Below are 15323 nucleotides of genomic sequence, written 5' to 3'. Positions count from 1 at the left end.
GAAACAGATTTCACTCCTCTCTGAGCCAACTCTGGTCCAGTGTTCAGTGCCAAAGAAGGATTTGGGAGTTGCAACCCAAGCCAAAGGAGTATGTATGGCTCTACTTGAGGCATGTGGGATTTAAAGGGATGAGTGGGTGGAAGCCACAGGAGGCAGAAGTGTCCAAGTCCTTTGGAGATAGTGACTTCTGCTTACTGAAAGTGGCCCAGCTCAGGTCAGCTATAACTGGAACTAGGGAAGGACTCGGATGTGGCATGGGAGGCCAGGTCATCGTCTCTTTCGGTTCTTTTCCAAAGACTCTGGTTTTTAATGAGGAGCCATTTAGAAACAGAAACTTTGCTCCCTGACAGCCTTTCCAGGTGAAGGAAACCCTTCTCTTTTTCACTAAGGTAATGTATCTATTAAAATGAAAGATGTGCTAATCCTATGACCTAGTGATCTACTTCCGCATATGTACCAAATAGAAATTGGGGTTTTATTTTCCAAAAGACACAATTAAAAATGTTTAGGGGCACCTGACTGGCTCAGTCAGAAGAGCACGTGACTCTTGATCTTTGGGTTGTGAGTCCAAGCCCCACACTGGGGGGTAGAGACTTCTAAATAAATAAAAGCTTAAAAAAAAAAGACTATTTATGGCAGCTTTATTCATAATAGCTGCAAGCTGCAAATAACCTATAATGTCCATAACAGTAGAATGGGTAAGAGAGTTGTGATGTATTTATACAATGAAATGTCATGCATGGAGGAAAAAGGAGTGGCTGCTGATACATGCAACCTTGATGTGTTTCTCATAGACATAATACTGAGTGAAAGACGTTAGATGTCAAAAAATATGTATTTGTATGATTCCATATATATGAAGTTCCAAAATGGGCAAAAAGTAACCTATGGCATGAAAAGCACAAACAGTAATTCTCTTTGGTGGGATTCAGGCTGGGGATATTTGACTGAGATGAGTCGCAAAGACAATTCGGGACTAGGTAGAAATGTCCCATCTCTTAATCTGATGGTGAAAAAATGTTAAAATCCAGGTAAGTGTGATCTTTCCATTTCACCATATCTACGTCACATCTCAATTAAAAAAAAAAACTGGAAAAGAAAGAAAAAGAGAGAGTTTCTTTCCCATGGACACTGGGTTATATTCTAGATTCTGCTGACATTCCATGTCATGGGAAAATATCCCATCCTGTTGCTCTGGTGAACTGGTCCTTGGACAAATCAAAGTACTGGACGGCTACTATTGCAACCAGTTATCACCCCAGAGAACATAACACTGCTGAACGGATTTCAAAATGCGCTGAGTCAAATTGGGGCTTCTAGACCTGGGTTCTACTTCCAGGTCTACCACTAATTAGCTGTGGGTACTGGATCTCTTATCTCTTGGGGCTCCAGTATTCTCATCAATACAATGGTGAGTCATTCATTCATTTGATGTTTATTGAATGCCTCCTATGTGTAAGGCCCTGAGCTAGGTGCGTGGGGAGCAGAGGTGAATTAGACTGTCACAGAGTTGGGAGACTCACCTGCCTGATTCAGTGCAGTTAAGGTAATCCTTTACTCCAGGAAATGCATACTTTTGCTAAAGTATAATTCTCAGTCTTCTGTGTACACAAACATTTGCACCTCCTTGGAAAACGGACTCTGTGCTGGGATTTTTTTCAAGTTCAAAAGCACCTGTGGGTGTTAACGTGATATGAATTGAGAAAGATATAACCTAGAGGTCACAAGTCAGACACAACACAGTGGCCCACAGTTTGGGAACTGACTGTGTCTTGTGCCTGGTTACTTTTCCACGTGCCAGAAAGCTACAAAATGACTAAGTCACAAATGCAAAAAGCAAGTTTAGTATGAGGTCCTTTATAGGGAGGTTTAAAACGTGCGAGAGAATGCATTGTCTGTGGGTGCATGCAAGCATATACTAGTGAATGGAACCACCCCTTCCTATAAGTAATATAAAATTGCAGGAGAGCCACGTCTCAGATTGGGTCCCCACCCCCAGCAGAGCCTGAGACCGGGACTTCTGGCCAGGGCATTCATTGAGGGGCGGCTCCAAGGAGTAGGCGGGAAGAAGCAGAAAGAATAAGACAAAGGGAAAAGCCAGGAAAGGGTGCATTCTTGAGGTTGCTGCCTTAGGGTAAAGGGTCTCTAGGGCATTTTTTTTTTTTTTCCCAAGGCTCTGTCGCCTTTGGTCGATGTTTCTTCTGCAGGTGCTCACTGTCCCATATTTGGGTGATGTGCCTGTGAGGTTTGGGGACATGCTTGACGGTTTTGAAGAAAGCTTTCGAGTAAAGAAGCAGAGACCTGAGGGTGGGGGGACGCCTAAGGGTAGGACCCTGCCATATAGCCCAGGGCTAAAACCACAGGTGGGCTGGGGGCATGAGACAATTCAGGGCTGTTTCAAGTTGCCCCTAGGAGAAGAGAGAATGGAAGGGGAGAAAGGGTTACACAGGGAGCTTCAGCTGGGCCTCTAATGTGTTATTTCTGAAGAGAATGGCTAAAGAAAATAAGGCACTATGTGAATCTTCAAAACAGCTGGATGGCATTTGTATGGGTGTTCATTATATTATTCTTGTTACTCCTCTGTATTCTTGAACTATTTCAAAATAAAAAAAAAATTAGGCTGCATCAGCATTAATTTGTTTCAGGGGAGCTCTGATTGAATAATTATGCAGAGCAGTAATGTGTCAAATAGTAATACAATTTGCCACTAGTTCTTAAATTAAGTTAATGTACCTAAGTATAATTTCGATGGAATTTGACTAACAAAATACTGAGTTTTATCCAAAATGTCATGGTTTAATTTTTCTTCTAGTTGAGAGATCTCACTTGATAAACTTTCGATTATATTTCCAGTTGTCTTACCAGAGCACTTTGTAAACAGGGGGCGATTTCTCCATTTTCTGGTTGGGAAAGCTGTAACTCAGAAGAATTTTAGTAATTCATTCAAGATCACTCAGCAGTAGAAAAGCAGGAAAACAATGCAGGAGTTGTGCCCTTTTATTTTAATCTGTCGTGCCATCCCTGTTTGACCCGAATCTTTGCAAAATGAGCACCAGAAGCATCTGAGGAGCACACAGTGGGAGTGGGGAGGACTGTGTAGTTGTCTAGAGCACACACCCATGGGATTCGGTCAACCTAGGGGCTTGAGGTGGGAGGGGCGGGAGATTACAGTCTCTGCATTCAAGGGGTTTAGAATCTAGCGAAGATATGAATAAACACATCAGTTGTATCTGTGCGTCCGGCTCTCCTGAATGTGAGGAGGGACCCCAGTGGGTTTATGCCTACAGAGCATCAACAGGACATGACCGTGTACCGAATGGCTGTCTGCTGTGGACAGGGACCGTTGTTGGTGGTGTTCATTTCCAGACTAGACTAAGGTTACCTAGCTCCACTCAACCTTTCCTCTGGTTTCTATGCACTGTGCTTTGTTCCCTGGGGTTGACAGCCCCTTGTCCTAGGGCAATTTGTTTGCAGGAGATGTTTTGAAGGAGTGACCAAACTCAAACCAGACAACCGCAATCACAACCACAAAAACCACTACAGTCCCACCTTGAGTGAACTCCCCCTTTGTAAGGTTGCTTTTGAGACTTCATGGCTCCACTAAAGTCAAACATTTCAAGTGCTTGAACTTGGAACTTGGACTCAGAACCTTGTTTTCCGGAAGGAACTCGATCGGCTGTTTAAATGGTCACCCGGTAATACTGCAGAATAACAGCTGCAGACCTCTGGGCTTTTGACACTTATGACTGATGGAAAATGCCATTTGCACCCCTTGATTTACATTAAAAAAGCTCAGCGCAAAATTACAGCTGAAGGGTTTGTTTTTCTTTCTGCCTTTTCTAACTGAATGGCATTTTAATTGAGGCATTCTTGTGGCACAAAGGCGAGTGGCTTGGCCTCCTCTATATTCTTTCCAGACCCGTCACCCAACTCCTGAATGTTTAAATATCCCCTTCAGTCCTGCCCTCCCACCCCACCCCAGGAGCTACACCCGAATTGCCCAAACTGCTCTCCAACAGTTGGCAAACCCAGCCTTCCATTTGGTCTTTGAGTCCTCAGAGCGGGCGGGGTCAGCCCTGGGGAGCTGGGGAGGGTTGCCACAAGACAGCCCAGTTCACCGACAGCACTAAGTCCTCAGTGACTGCTCAGCAGCTCTGGGGGGGACCCTCGGAAGGAAGCTTGGTCCCCTGGGCGGCTGGGTCTTGATCATTTCCCAGTGTTGACGTGGCGTCATTGTGTTTTGATTGTTTGCCTACTTCTTTGGCTACATTCTCTGGCATCTTGGTGTTCCTTAGCTCTCTTGGGCAAAAATAAAAAATTGTTAACCAGGAAAGTACAAGTTCTGTGGCAGATGCAGGTAGTGGTGCCCTGGGGGGTGTCTTCTGGGCTCTCACTATCTGAGCCAATCAGATGGGTTCTTAGTGTATGTTTCTGCCTGAGGGTGTTCTCTGGCCACTGAACCGTGCGTGCGTGCATGCGTGCGTGCTGTTCCTGAGCCTGCAGAAGTTAGAGACAGGGCAGAGAGTGGGTTGTAATGATCAGACAGGCCAGAGAGTTAATGCCTCCAGGGCAACGCTGAGCCAGTGAGGGATGAGAAACCGTAGAAGAACCCCCCAGCTTCCTTGCTGGGTGGGTGGGACAAATATAGGGTGTACGCCACAGGTTTTCTCTGGGGCTGGTGGCAGCAAGATTGGGCCCCAGTTGCCTACTTGCTCACACTGATGTAGCTTTATTGGCTTTTCTCCCTTCCCTGCTCATTTCTCCCTCCCTCTCCATGTTTTCTGAGATCACCTCCCAGATTAACCTCTTGGCATTCAAATCTTTGTTCCAGGGTTTGCTTTGGGAGGAACTCATACCAAGACAAGTTTCTGAAATGTCATGCAAATTTGGGTGTAGAGTTGTGAGTGTAAAGAGCTTTCATCAACTTTTCAGAAGCGTCGACAACCCCAGAGACCAAGAACCTGTACCTAACACCTTTTCCCAGGGTTAGGGAATCTCATCTGCTCCTGACAGCCAGACATCCAGACATGGAGAGCTTTCTGTGTGCCCCTCACTGCATGCTGCACAGCATCTCACAGTTAAATGTTTACTGCAGATGCCGTCCTGTGCCAGCCAGAACCCGCATGATGACATGAGGGCCTACTCTCTGAGTTTCTGGAAAGCTTGTTGCCTGACGGCACTTCCAAGAAGTGCCTTCAGATGAAGGGAGCCATATCACCCAAGTTCAACGCTGTCCCCCAAGGAAATCTATGACCAATGGTTGGATGATATGGATGAAGTGAGGCCTGGGCCCCTCGCCCCTAGTCAGAGCAACTCACGCGGGGACTTGCTGGTTCCAAAGCTCCCTGTGAGGTGGGCTGAAGCCTCCATTGAGCTATATCACAGCCCAACTTCGCTGCATCCCCCCCCCCCACACACACACAAAAAGAGTCAATCCTGAGAATGCTTTGCAATAAACTCCCTGCACTCTAATTTCCAAACAAAAGTCTGCTTCCTGGGGACCCGGATCTGTGACCATCCAGGAACCTCTCCTCTTCCTTAGCCATTCCCACACAGTGAAGCCCTTAATCAATCAAAACTTGAGTCTTAGGGATCGTGACTTTGGAATGTGACTTGAATGTGCCCATGTCCCCCTACTCCATCCTGATGAGCTCTTCTCAAGGATGGCCTGAATGTCTAAGACAGCCTCCTCACTGCTCCCAGACTCTCCTGCCTGTCTCAAACGCATTCCTCCCATTGAAAACAGAGTGATATTTTTAAGCATAAAACTGGTCTCATCAGTACTGGGCTTATAACCACCCCCCCAATGGCTCACTATTGTCCTGATGATCAAGTTCTTGAAGTGACTTAGCCGTTCAAGACCTCCACCCCTTTGACACCCCTCCAGCCTCACGTCTCCCCACATCCTGGTGTGTATGCATTGTGTACCAGCCGAAGTGCACTGCTTGCCATCTCTCAAATTTACCACAACTTGGGGCCTTGGGGCCAGCTCCTACCCCACTTACAATTGGCTTTTCCACCTCCACCTAACACACATGTGCATGCACAGGCACGTAACAATGTTGCTCCTATTTAAAAGATTTCCCCCAGGGGTGCCTGGGTGGCTTAGTCAGTGGTTAAGTGGCAGCCTTCTTGGGTTATGATCCCAGGGTCCTGGGATTGAGCCTGGCTCAATCAGGCTCCCTGCTCAGCGGGGAGTCTTGCCTCTCCCCATGTTTGTTCTCTCTCTCTCTCTCTGTCAAATAAATAAAGTCTTTTTTTTGAAGAAGAAGAAGATTCCTCCCACCCCAGTGTCCCTGACAGGGGCCTCCACAGCCCCACCTTGGTGTTCCATAATCAGAGCATGCCCTAGGTCAGATTTCCCAGAAGCAGACCCTAAGGTGAGAATTTCTGGGGAAGGCAATTTCCTAGGAAGGATTTCCAGGAATAACCAGCAGGGAACGGGGACACAGGAGATGAAGGGAAGGAAGCTGGGCCAAGATGAAGTATTAAACCAAATCCCCCAGAAGGTAGGTAAAATGATTCTAGTACCAATTTCAACACGTGGGGTTTTCCCTCACGCCAAGCAATTCTCTGCCACCAGCTGGGTGTCCTATAATTCAACTCAATTCTGGCACGGTCTACCTAGAGAGAGCATCAGATCCCACAGGCTGAGGGCTCTTACTGCTCACCCCATCACCCCCCAACTTCAGACACCAGTTGCAAGTCCAGGTTGTCACCTGTGCTTCTGACCTCAGGGGTTTCCAGGGCCCCCTTCCTAGATTTGGTGAATTTGCTAGAGCAGCTCACGGAACTCAGAGAAACATTTTACGATCTAGATCATTGGTTTATTACAAAAGGGGAGAACTTGGGAACAGCCGGATGGCAGAGATGCTTAGGGCCAGGTAGGGGGAGAGGATGAGGAGCTCCCCCGCCGTCTCCAGGCCCACCACTCCCCCCACATCTGCACCTGTTCCCCCACCCGGAAACTCTCCCAATCCCACCTTTGTGAGTTTCAGTGGGAGGCGGCTTTACACGGGCTGATTGATTAAATCATGAGCCATTGGAGACTGAGACAACCTCCAGCCCCTCGCCCCGCCCCCAGGGACGGAAACTTCCAGCCCTTCCACTGAGGGTTCGTTCCCCTGGCAACAGCCCCCAGCCTCAGGAGCTTTCTAGTCGCCTCATTAACATAACAAGAGACAAATTCTAAGGGATTTAGGAGTTCTCTGCCGGGAATGCGGACAACGACCAAATGTAAATTTCTTATTGTAAATCACAGTGTCACTGAGTCCCGGAGCTGGGCTCTGGAGACAGTGAAGGCCACTCTTCAGAACTGTCCCAAACAGGAGACGAGGGAGCTGGAGCCCTTGTACTTTTTTTTTTTTTTTAAGATTTTATTTATTTATTTATTTATTCATGAGAGATATACAGAGAGAGAGAGAGAGAGGCACAGGCAGAGGGAGAAGCTGGCTCCATGCAGGGCCGACGTGGGACTCGATCCCAGGTCCCCAGGATCACGCGCTACACCGCTGAGCCCCCTGGGCTGCCCACCCTTATACTTTAATGTACGTCATACTTCAGGAGCATTTGTACTTGAATGAGTTACTGGGGAAGGGGAAAGGGAAGGGGAGGGGAGAGGGAAGGGGAAGGGGAAGGATAGCCCCCAGGCACTTTTGGCTGTCCCTGATGCAGGTGAATCAGGCTCCTTCAGCCTGGGGACAGTGCACTGACAAAAGGACACAGGTGATCCCTGTGGGAGTGAAGGCCTTGGAGGGCAGGTAGGTGTGTGGTGAAGAGGTCCAAGGGGACGTGGGCAGAGACTAGGGGTGTCTGCTACGGGGCTCCCACCACACTGGGCTGTACGCCTGCTCCACCCCCACGAGGCAGTGAGCTCTTGCTGTCCGGGCCCTCGTGTTCATCAAGGTCAGCCCAGCCCATAGCAGGTGCTCACTAGATGTTTGTGAAATGTTTGTGAGTGAATGGGTGGGCGGATGGATGAATGAATGAATGAAGAACAAATGAGTGGGTGGCTGAATAACATCTACATCCAACAGCTTTGAAACAGGGAACTTCTGTAGTGAGAGCTCCCGCGGATAGGTACCAATTTCCCACATTGGAAAATAATTTGTCTTTCTTGTGAGAGAGGTGTGGCAACATACTTAGAAAAAGAGGATCTTCTTTCACAGGGGCCCAGGAGGAGCGGGGCTTATGCTTCATGCCAACCACATGCTTTACAGGAGTCTCCGCTTTCCCAGCTAGAGAGGCCTGGTGCCCACAGGCAGCAAGAACATTAGGCCTCACAATGAGAAAATAGATAGTTCTGGATGTCTTCAGGTGTGAGGGCAGCCAGGACCCACGGTCTGTTAGCCCTGGAAGGGACTGTGGGAAGTAAACCCGCCACCCTCCTCGTGGCCCTTAAGACCCTGAGTAAATGCATATGAAATATTTTCACCTCCTTTGTGGCTTGTTTTCCCACATCTTTTTTTATAAGTAAATTTTTTGTTGTTTTTTTTTTTATTTAAAGATTTTATTTATTTATGAGAGACAGAGAGAGAGAGAGAGAGAGGCAGAGACAGAGACATAGGCAGAGGGAGAAGCAGGCTCCATGCAGGGAGCCCGACGTGGGACTCGACCCCGGGTCTCCAGGATCAGGCCCTGGGCTGAAGGCGGCGCTAAACCAATGAGCCACCAGGGCTGCCCATGTTTTCCCACATCTTAAAGCTGTCCTTTGAGGGCCAAAGTTTTACATTGCGATGACGTCCATTACTTATTTTTCTTTATGCTCTTGCTTTTCTATTGTCATTGGTAGCTAGGAATTTTTGCTCACCCCGATGTCACAAAGATGGTTTTATTTTTGTCTAGTGCTTGTATTTAGTTTAGCTTTTATATTTAGGTGTGTGATCCATTGCTGAAGCCCTTGACCTCCCCTGAGGGGATTTCCATGCTGATGGCTGGGGGCGGTGTGCACACACCGTCCGGGGTCCCCTGGGCACCTGGGGGAACCCTCCAGTAGCATGAAGCACCGTGCGCTTGCAAACGCAGAGTGGCACTTCCGAGCCTAGGTGCTCTCAGAAGTTATGTGACTGCTCAGCGGCCATTGGATGGTCCCAAGACTGCGCTTGCATCTGTAAAATGGGCAGAATGAAACCTCTCGTGTGGGTCAGTCGCCAGCAGAAAGAGAGACAAGCATATATAAGAAAGCTCTTGGCTGGTCTGACCCATGGAGGCTGTCACTGAGCAAGGGTTACTGTCACTTCTGTCGCTGCGGCTCATGGTTATGTTGCCTCAGCACTATTTGAATGCCATGCCAATGGCCTGGCCGGAGTTTTTTTGTTTTGTTTTTTGTTTTTTATAAAACTGTGCTGATGGTATGTGTTGATGGCTCTCTGCAAGCTCATTTGAACCTTTTTAAAAATAGGGCCTCTGCTATATTTGGCAGGTCACTGCTCTGGTATGAAGGGACTTTTAGGGCCATGCTGATGAAGCATGGCTCAGGAGTGGCCACCAGTGAGTGATGAGTCAGGACACCTTTGGCATGCTTCTTGGCAATATTTTAAAAATGAGTCCATGCGGGAACTTTCCACTTATTCTTGGGAACAGGCACAGATGGGAATTATGGGAAGGTCTTAGTCTTTGCTCTGACAGATCGTGTGGTTGACATCATCTCCTCTGCAGCCCTCCACAAAATCAGATTGTACCCCTAAGTGTAATGAAATAGAGATAACTGGACAGAAGTGCTAATGGGTGTATTTTAAGACTTATAGTTTTTTTTAAGATTTTATGTATTTATTTGAGAGAGAGAGAGAGAGATACAGAGCTCTAGCATGCATACTTTGAGCTGGGGGTAGCTGGGGGAGGGAGAAGAGAGAGAGAGTCCCGAGCAGGGTTGATCTCATGACCCTGAGATCATGACCTGAGTCAAAATCAAGAGCCGGCCACTCAACCAACTGTGCCACCCAGGTGCCCCAAGACTTAGTTTTACACTTTGGATTTACTTTCCTCCTAAACTTTATCTGTGCAGCTGAATACACTTTCTTTCCAGAACAGCTGAAAGTGATGTTTTACGAGTAGGAATTCTGATTGGGTGCCTGATTTGGTTAGTCATGTGTACACAGGGACAACACACAAACCCATTAGTCAAGTTATGCCCCCTTCTGAGCCTCCATGTTCTCATCTGTAAAATGGGGATAATAATAATGCCTTATATATTTGTATGAGGATTAAAGTGGTTACTACAGATACTTTGGAGAGCACCAGGCACATGGTAATAAGCACTCTAAGTGCTATCTACTATTATTGTTTTCACTTGAACTTGCTTTCTTCCTCCCTCTGTAAGTATGTGTACACACACACGTTGAGTATCTGGGTGAGTGTTTGGGAAGGTCTTATCTGTACTTTAATTTTTTCTTTGATCGACTGAGTGTCTATTTCGGAAGTCCTTAAGTAGTAAGCAACTACCAATTAACAATAGCCAAGATTCCTCTTAATCTTTGTTTTATGTACTAAAATTTTCCTTGTTTCAATGACATTTTGTGGCTTTCCTTCTCCACCCCAAGCAGTTTCTGGAGGGCTTTCGGAAATTTCTGTTGAGTGTTATCATAGGAACGGTAATTCCTGTCACATCCTGGTAAAAAGTACCTCTTCAGCGATCTCAGTACTGTGTGTCCTCCTAGCCTGGCCCCATTCTCTTCATCTGGTCATCCAAGCCTAGCCCTCCTCCGCTCTGAATGCTATGCAAGTGATCGGCCCATGCAAGGAATTGAGGAAGTGGGAAAAGTTTAATTGTGCCCTAGAGATTGGGAGGGGGAGGAGGTCAGTGGTTTGACTCTGAAGTGTTGGAGGAGAGTAAGAGTTCTTACTCCATGCTATGTTCAGGAGAACATGCCCACGGCACTCTGAGCTTCAACTAGGGTCCTCTTACCCTGCCACCCCACCCTGGTTCAGAAGCCACAGATCTCACCAAACACAGAGATGTCCAGCAGGGCTGGCTTCACGGGCCAGTTAGCACACAGCTCCCTGCTCAGAAGTGCCTCGCACTTGGAGTTTAATGCTCCGTGGTGGCCACCTTGGAATTCTTAATAATTTTATCCCTGAATTTGTACTTTGTGAATGCAGTCCAATGGCACCATGGATGACAATGGTGTTGGGTGCCTGGAGTATCAGTTCACTGTGGTCCTGCCTCCTGCTGCCTTGCTACTTTCCAAGGACAGATTCCTGGCTGATTGCCGCCCTGCCTCTACCCTGCGACCACTGCCACCTTCTGCCCTCTGCCCTTGTAGGGGGCCTGGGCACAGGCACAGGAGGAGTTGGGGCTGAGGGTGTGTGCCCTGCCCATGTTGGTGTGGGACATGGCTGTGGCCACTTCTGCCCTGGGCTTGCAGTGCCATGGCTCATTTGGAGGACCCCTAGGTAGGGATAGGCTATGGGTCAGGGTGACCAGTTAAATCATCTCTGGCTGCTTTGGGGGCTTGCTTTTCCCCAAGTCTCATCTGATGCAGAGGGCAAGGAAAGTACCATAAGGTCCCCTCAGTGTGTGAAGCTGCCAGCTGGGCCTGGATGCCTATTGTTTCTATTCATAGTTCATTGGCCAGAACTCAATCCCAAGGACACTGCAAGAAGGAAAAGAAGATGTAGTCAGGTGGGATGTGGAGGCAGGAGAGGTGGGTGCCAGTGGCAGGGAGCACTGCTTATCTCTGCTACATTCCCCAGACACTGTTCTCCTGTTGGTCATGACACCATCCTCCACCTGATCACAAAGGCCGGTGGTCTCACAGGCCCTTGGCCCTTGTCGCTTTATGGCCAATGCCTTCCCAAGCCCTGACGGTTTTATCTTTGCGTTTTGCTTTGACCTGTCCACTTCTCTCCATTCCTGCCCCCACCATCCTGGCCGAAGCTTCCTATTTCTCAAGGATTTCGAACACTTTGACCATGTAGTACTGTAATTCACCAATTTGGAGCACAGGCCCCAAATATGGGTACCTTCTGTTTAGAAATAACATCCATACGCTCTGGTTTCTCTGAATGGTAGGTATGAGCAAAGCTTGATTTCTTTCTATGTCTTTAGAACAATCTAGGTTTGCATTTTTCCTCATGCCTCAATAGATGACCATCATTTCCTGGGATATGGGCCCCTCACACTGATGATCACTGGCCTTGAAACCTGTGAGAGATTTTGAGCTGTCCTTTTGCTTTTACCTTTAGCCATCCCCCTCACCGAACTACCTCCCTGAAACCATACATTCATCCATTCCCAAATAGTTATTGAGACCATTGTGTACCCGCTGCTGTTCCCTGCGATGAGATACATGAGACTGACAAAGTCCCAGCTCAACTTGGAGTTTATTTTGATGACAGTGGTTGGGAGACAGAAATCAACCAAATAAATCTGTTGGGTACTGGTGAGTGCTTTGAAGAAAAACGAAACAGGGAAAGGGAATAGGGAGTGACTAAGGATGGGAATGGCATGGCGCTATTTTAGAAAAGGCTTTGCGGTTGAGGTGACATTTGAGTCCCAAATGAATAGAGGTAGAGAGCCACACAGCAATCTGGGAAGGCAGAGGACCCCGTAAGTGCAAATACTCTGCAGTGGGAACACACACAGCTTGGGCAGGGGACAGCGAGGAGACCCAAGGCTGGAGCGCAGTGAGCAAAGGAGAAGTGGCAGGAGAGGAGGCTGGGGAGCCGCACAAGGGTCAGTTCCTGCAGAACCTTGTAGACCATGGTACAGACTTTTTAATTGTGTTCTGAGGATGGTGGGAAGACACTGGGTGGTATTGAGTAGAGGGAGAGCATAGTCAATTTTACACTTTTGAAGGATCACTATGGCCATTGTATGAACAACAGACTATTGGGGTAGGTAGGGGCAGGGATAGAAACAGGGGGGCCACTTGGAAAGTGATTTCAGAGATCAGGTGAGAAATGATAGTAGGGTTGCAATAGGCTGGTGGGAGTGGGGAGGTGGTCAGATTTGAATGTTTTCGAGGGTGAGGGTTAATTCTGATAATGTCTCCTTCATATTCAAAACACTTCCATGGTGCCCTTGCTCTTAAGAGAAAGTCTCAAATCACTAACCAGGTCTATAGAGCCCCGTCAGGGCCCAGCCTACCTACCTCTCTACCAAGTACAGCACTGCCTCTCAATTCTCTATTCTAGACCTGATTTTTATTGCTCAACCCACATACTGGTCTCTCCACCTGGGAAGTTCTCCCCCTCCCCCTACTTACATCTTACTCTCTTTTCATTTTTTTTATTTATTTATTTATTTTTTTTTTATTTTTTTTTACTCTCTTTTCAGACCCCTTCGCCATCATCAGTGCCTCGGGGGACAGTCCTATGACCTTCCGTACTGCTGGATGGCATCTTGAGCCTTTCCGTTCCTTTGTGTGATTGTGGGACCATCTGTCTGCCCTAGCAGACTGCAAGCTCCAAGAAGGCCAGGGCTCTATTGCTCTGGTTATTGTACCTCTTGCCCCAGTGCAGGGCCCAGGCATTGATTGTAAACTCAACAACTGTTGTTGAATAGATATGCAAATGAGGCAGTGGAGATGGAAAAACAGAGATGGTTCTCCCGGAGCAGGAGGGCACACATGAGTCCTTGCCAGGGGGAACCCACCGCAATAGCTCGGGAGAGAGGCAGCACTTTCAAGGGCACCCATTCTTGCAATTGGATTGGTACGGTCTGTGCCCTGTAGTGAATATAAGGCAGGGCGGCGATCCCCTTTGAAGTCACAAGCACTCATAACTTACATTTGACTTGTACCTCGACTTGTGTAGGAACACAGGTGCAATCTAATTTCACTACATAAAATGTCCCATCCTGTCTGGCCTGGAAAACTTGAATCTTTTATTCAATTTCAAGCAGCCTGTTCCCTGCCTGTCACGAGCTCCAGCCTGCCTCAGACTGGGATGTGTGCAGCGGGGAGGGAAAGGCACGGTGATGTCATCTGCCCTCCCTTTTTGTCCTCCCACTGTCTCCTCTGGTCTCTAGCCGCCCTGTTCAGTCCTTCCAGAGTCGATGCACAGGAAGGGGTAGAGGACGAGGATGGAGCCCCTCACTAGACTCGTGAAGCTGCTACTGGCCGAGGAACTTCCGGGATGTGGAGGATGTTCAAAGCTGACTCTTAGTTTGGCAGCTCTTCTGGTCCCTCAGGAACTTTGCATTGCTGGGAATCTCTCACCTAAGAGGCTGCTCAGAAGAGTCAGCATCCTCTGGCTGGCTCCTCCTCAGCCCCTGGCTTGGGTACAGTCTATACCTTGATGGGATTGGCTGCCCTCCCCTGGGTCTTCTGGGTAGAGTCATCTTGGGACCACTCAATCCAGGTCCCTTCCAGGGTCCACATGAGGCTTGTGGAAATGCACACGCAGCCCAGACCCTTCCAACAGTGGTTCTGTGGGCAGTCACCTCTCTTTATGCTGCGTCCAGCTGCTTGGCCACAGGCTCACACCTTTGTGCTTTCCCATGAGGGAGTCAGATGGCTGCCTTCATGTCCCTGAAGTGATCTCCGTGGTTCTCATAAAGCCCTGACCAGCTGGTGTAAGGTGAAGGGAAAGCACCCCACTGCTCCCCTCTCAGTGCTGGGGACACCAGCACTCCAACCCACTCCCCCACAACCTTCAACTTTGAATTAAGTTGTCTTCACTTGGCTTCTCTTACATGGCAGGGAGTTAGGCAATGTCAGGGGGACCTTATAATTGGTTATCCAGAAAGGGTCACCTTTCTTTGGTGTGTAGTTGTTTTTCTCACCTTGTGCAAACTTTTTTGTGAAGTAGAACATTCATTCCACAACAGGGACAAATCACAAGTGTCTGGCCTGATGAGTTTTCACCAAGTGAACATACCTGAACATTCCTTGCACCTAGTAGTGCCTTCATGTTTCTGCCAGTCATCACTCTTCCCTCAGGGGTAGGCACTGTCCTGCCTTTTTGAACTACAGATTTATTTTGCAAACTGGGAACATTTTGAGAGGGAAAGGGGCCACGTGGTACCCGCTTGTCCACAATGGCTGCCATCAGTTCCTTCTCTTTGTGTCTCCATTAAGAGGAGGTAAGCATTTCTTACCCTGTCCTCCCCCACTTGGATCTGGGCTCATCTGTGACTACTTTGACCCATAGAATATTGCAGGTAGGATGCTTTCCCAGTTCTGGGCCTAGACTTTAAGAGGACTGGTAGTTTCTAATTCCAGCCTTGACCCTGAGTGTCCATTAAAAAAAGTTCTGGAGATAGAGGCCGTGCAGAGGAGCAATGGGATGTCAGACATGTGAGTGCAGGAGCCAACCTCAAATGCTCAGTCCAGGAAAACCTTCAGATGACTCCTTCCCCAGCTGCCATCTGACTATAAATG

At 48.1% G+C, this 15323-nt stretch overlaps 1 protein-coding gene across 4 annotated transcripts in view; it reads left to right on the top strand.

Annotated features, from left to right (window-relative positions):
• The window catches only part of LOC144307760 (uncharacterized), a 111867-nt gene that overhangs the window by 57242 nt on the left and 39302 nt on the right, over nucleotides 1–15323 (top strand). The window lies entirely within an intron of this gene.

The sequence above is a fragment of the Canis aureus genome, chromosome X (assembly GCF_053574225.1).
Source record: "Canis aureus isolate CA01 chromosome X, VMU_Caureus_v.1.0, whole genome shotgun sequence".
Lineage (NCBI taxonomy): Eukaryota > Metazoa > Chordata > Mammalia > Carnivora > Canidae > Canis > Canis aureus.
Note: the sequence above shows the minus strand (reverse complement) of the source record. Positions and strands in the feature narration are given on the sequence as shown.